Source organism: Mus caroli, unplaced genomic scaffold (assembly GCF_978045245.1).
Source record: "Mus caroli unplaced genomic scaffold, Mus_caroli_1 scaffold_34, whole genome shotgun sequence".
In the NCBI taxonomy this organism is placed as follows: domain Eukaryota; kingdom Metazoa; phylum Chordata; class Mammalia; order Rodentia; family Muridae; genus Mus; species Mus caroli.
The window spans coordinates 1,646,396-1,651,179 of NW_028227289.1; positions in this window are offsets into that span (position 1 = coordinate 1,646,396).

Below are 4,784 nucleotides of genomic sequence, written 5' to 3' on the forward strand. Positions count from 1 at the left end.
CAAGAAGGAAATTCCTGGGCAGACCTTTCACTTTGCATAATGTGTACTTGTCAACAAGATCTGCGTTCTATGTGATTCTATATTATGTGACTCTATGGTCAACTTTTCCTGTGTTGCAAAGTGTTTAAAAGGCACTGTTTCTTTAGAAAGGGTAAAATCATGGTACCTGTATATATGCTACTTTTCTATTCATGAGGAAAATGGCAGATATAGCCAGCCTCATTCATTAAAGAAACTTTAGTAAATCTCAAAGCACACATTGCACCTCATACAATAATAGTGGGAGACTTCAACACACCACTTTCACCAATGGACAGATCATGGAAACAGAAACTAAACAGGGACACAGTGAAACTAAGAGAAATTATGAATCAAATGGATTTGGCAGATATCTACAGAACATTCTATCCTAAAACAAAAGGATATACCTTCTTTTCAGCACCTCATGGTACCTTCTCCAAAATTGACCACATAATTGGTCACAAAACAGGCCTCAACAGATACAAAAATATTGAAATTGTCCCATGCATCCTATCAGATCACCATGGACCAAGGCTGATCTTCAATAACAAAATAAATAATAGAAAGCCAACATTCACGTGGAAACTGAACAACACTCTTCTCAATGATACCTTGGTCAAGGAAGGAATAAAGAAAGAAATTAAGGACTTTTTAGAGTTCAATGAAAATGAAGCCACAACATACCCAAACTTATGGGACGCAATGAAAGCATTTCTAAGAGGAAAACTCATAGCTCTGAGTGCCTCCAAAAAGAAACTAGAAAGAGCACACATTAGCAGCTTGACAACACACCTAAAAGCACTAGAACAAAAGGAAGCAAATTCACCCAAGAGGAGTAGACGGCAGGAAATAATCAAACTCAGGGGCGAAATCAATCAAGTGGAAACAAGAAGAACTATTCAAAGAATCAACCAATCAAGGAGCTGGTTCTTTGAGAAAATCAACAAGATAGATAAACCCTTAGCCAGACTCACTAGAGGGCACAGGGAAAGCATCCTAATTAACAAAATCAGAAATGAAAAAGGAGACATAACAACAGATCCTGAAGACATCCAAAACACCATCAGATCCTTCTAAAAAAGGCTATACTCAACAAAACTGGAGAACCTGGATGAAATGGAGAAGTTCCTAGACAGATACCAGGTACCAAAGTTGAATCAAGATCAGGTTAATGATCTAAACAGCCCTATATCCCCCAAAGAAATAGAAGCAGTCATTAATAGTCTCCCAACTAAAAAAAGCCCAGGACCAGATGGGTTTAGTGCAGAGGTCTATCAGACCTTCAAAGAAGATCTAATCCCAGTTTTTCACAAACTATCCCACAAAATAGAAACAGAAGGTACTCTACCCAACTCATTCTATGAAGCCACAATTACTCTGATACCTAAACCACAAAAAGACCCAACAAAGATAGAAAACTTCAGACCAATATCCCTTATGAATATTGATGCAAAAATACTCAATAAAGTTCTTGCTAACCGAATCCAAGAACACATCAAAACAATCATTCATCCTGACCAAGCAGGTTTCATCCCAGGGATGCAGGGATGGTTCAATATACGGAAATCCATCAACGTAATCCAGTATATAAACAAACTCAAAGACAAAAACCACATGGTCATCTCGTTAGATGCGGAAAAAGCATTTGACAAGATCCAACACCCATTCATGATAAAAGTCTTGGAAAGATCAGGAATTCAAGGCCCATACCTAAACATGATAAAAGCAATCTACAGCAAACCAGTAGCCAACATCAAAGTAAATGGTGAGAAGCTTGAAGCAATCCCTCTAAAATCAGGGACTAGACAAGGCTGTCCACTTTCTCCATACCTATTCAACACAGTACTTGAAGACCTAGCCAGAGCAATTCGACAACAAAAGGAGGTCAAAGGGATACAAATTGGAAAAGATGAAGTCAAAATATCACTTTTTGCAGATGATATGATAGTATATATAAGTGACCCTAAAAATTCTACCAGAGAACTCCTAAGCCTGATAAACAGCTTCGGTGAAGTAGCTGGATATAAAATGAACTCAAACAAATCAATGGCCTTTCTCTACACAAAGAATAAACAGGCTGAGAAAGAAATTAGGGAAACAACACCCGTCACAATAGTAACAAATAATATAAAATACCTTGGCGTGACTCTAACTAAGGAAGTGAAAGGTCTGTATGATAAGAACTTCAAGTCTCTGAAGAAAGAAATTAAAGAAGATCTCAGAAGATGGAAAGATATCCCATGCTCATGGATTGGCAGGATCAATATAGTAAAAATGGCTATCTTGCCAAAAGCAATCTACAGACTCAAAGCAATACCCATCAAAATTCCAACTCAATTCTTCAACTAATTAGATAGGGGAAATCTGCAAGTTCATCTGAAATAACAAAAAATCTAGGATAGCAAAACCTCTTCTCAAGGATACAAGAACCTCTGGGGGAATCATCATGCCTGAGCTAAAGCTGTACTACAGAGCAATTGTGATAAAAGCTTCATAGTACTGGTATAGCAACAGACAAGTAGACTAATGGAATAGAATTGAAGACCCAGAAATGAACCCACATAGTTATGGTCACTTGATCTTTGACAATGGAGCTAAAACCATCCAGTGGAAAAAAGACAGCATTTTCAACAAATGGTGCTGGCACAACTGTCGGTTATCATGTAGAAGAATGTGAATTGATTCATTCCTATCTCCTTGTACTAAGATCAAATCTAAGTGGATCAAGGAACTTCACATAAAACCAGAGACACTGAAACTTATAGAGGAGAAAGTGGGGAAAAGCCTCGAAGATATGGGCACAGGGGGAAAATTCCTGAATAGAACAGCAATGCCTTGTGCTTTAAGATAGAGAATTGACAAATGGGACCTCATAAAATTGCAATGCTTCTGTAAGGAAAAAGACCCAGTCAATAAGACAAAAAGGCCACCAACAGATTGGGAAAGGATCTGTACCTATCCTAATTCATATAGGGGACTAATATCCAATATATACAAATAGCTCAAGAAGCTGGACCCCAGAAAATAAAAAAAAAAAAACATTAAAAAATGGGGCTCAGAGCTAAACAAAGAATTTTCACCTGAGGAATACTGAATGGTTGAGAAGCAACTGAAAAAATGTTCAGCATCCTTAATCATCAGGGAAATGCAAATCAAAACAACCCTGAGATTCCACCTCACACCAGTCAGAATGTCTAAGATCAAAAACTCAGGTGACACTCTGGAAATCAGTCTGGTGGTTTCTCAGAAAATTGGACATGGTACTACCCTAGGACCCCACAATACCTCTCCTATATATCCAGAAGATGTTCCAACTAGTAAGAAAGATACATGCTCCACTATGTTCATAGCAGCCTTATTTAAAATAACCAGAATCTGGAAAGAACCCAGATACCCCTCAACAGAGGAATGGATACAAAAAAAAAAAAATGTGGTACATTTATACAATGGAGTACTACTCAGCTATTAAAAAGAATGAATTTATGAATTCCTAGCAAATGGTTGGACCTGGAAGTCATTATCCTGAGTGAGGTAACCCAATCACAAAAGAACACAAATGATATGTACTCACTGACAAGTGGATATTAGCCCAGAAATTTAGAATACGCAAGATAAAAGATACAATTTGCTAAAAGCATGAAACTCAAGAAGAACATAGTGTGGACACTTTGCGCCCTCTTAGAATTGGGAACAAAACACCCATGGAAGGAGTTACAAAAACAAAGTTTGGAGCTGTGATGAAAGGATGGACCATCTAGAGACTGCCATATCTGGGGATCCATCCCATAATCAGCTTCCAAACGCTGACACCATTGCATACACTAGCAAGATTTTGCTGAAAGGACCCAGATATAGCTGTCTCTTGTGAGACTATGCTTGGACCTAGTAAACACAGAACTGGAGGAGCTAGAATAAGTACCCAAGGAGCTAAAGGGATCTGCAGCCCTATAGGTGGAACAACATTATGAACTAACCAGTACCCCGGAGCTCTTGCCTCTAGCTGCATATGTATCAAAAGATGGCCTAGTTGGCCATCACTGGAAAGAGAGGCCCATTGGACTTGCAAACTTTACATGCCCCCGTACAGGGAAACACCAGGGCCAAAAAGTAGGAGTGGGTGGGAAGGGGAGTGGGGGGGAGGGTATGGGGGACTTTTGGGATAGCATTGGAAATGTAAATGAGGAAAATACCAAATTTTAAATATATATATATAAATTTATAAATATATATAAATTTTAAATATATATAAATTTTAAATATATATCCACACACACACAAAAAAAAAAAACTCAGGTGACAGCAGATGCTGGCAAGGATGTGGAGAAAGAGGAACACTCCCCCACTGTTGGTGGGATTGCAAGCTTTTACAACCACTCTGGAAATCAGTCTGGCGGTTCCTCAAAAAATCAGACATAGTACTACCAGAGGATCCAGCAATACCTCTCTTGGGCATATATCCAGATGTTCCAACTGGTAAGAAGGACACATGCTCCACTATGTTCATAGCAGCCCTATTTATAATAGCCGGAAGCTGGAAAGAACCCAGATGACCCTCAACAGAGTAATAGAGACAGAAAATGTGGTACATTTACACAATGGAGTACTAATCAGCTATTAAAAAGAATGAATTTATGTAATTCCTAGGCAAATGGATGGACCTGGAGGGCAACATCATAAGTGAGGTAACACAATCACAAAAGAACTCACACAATGTGTACTCACTGATAAGTGGATATTAGTCCAGAAACTTAGAATACCCAAGA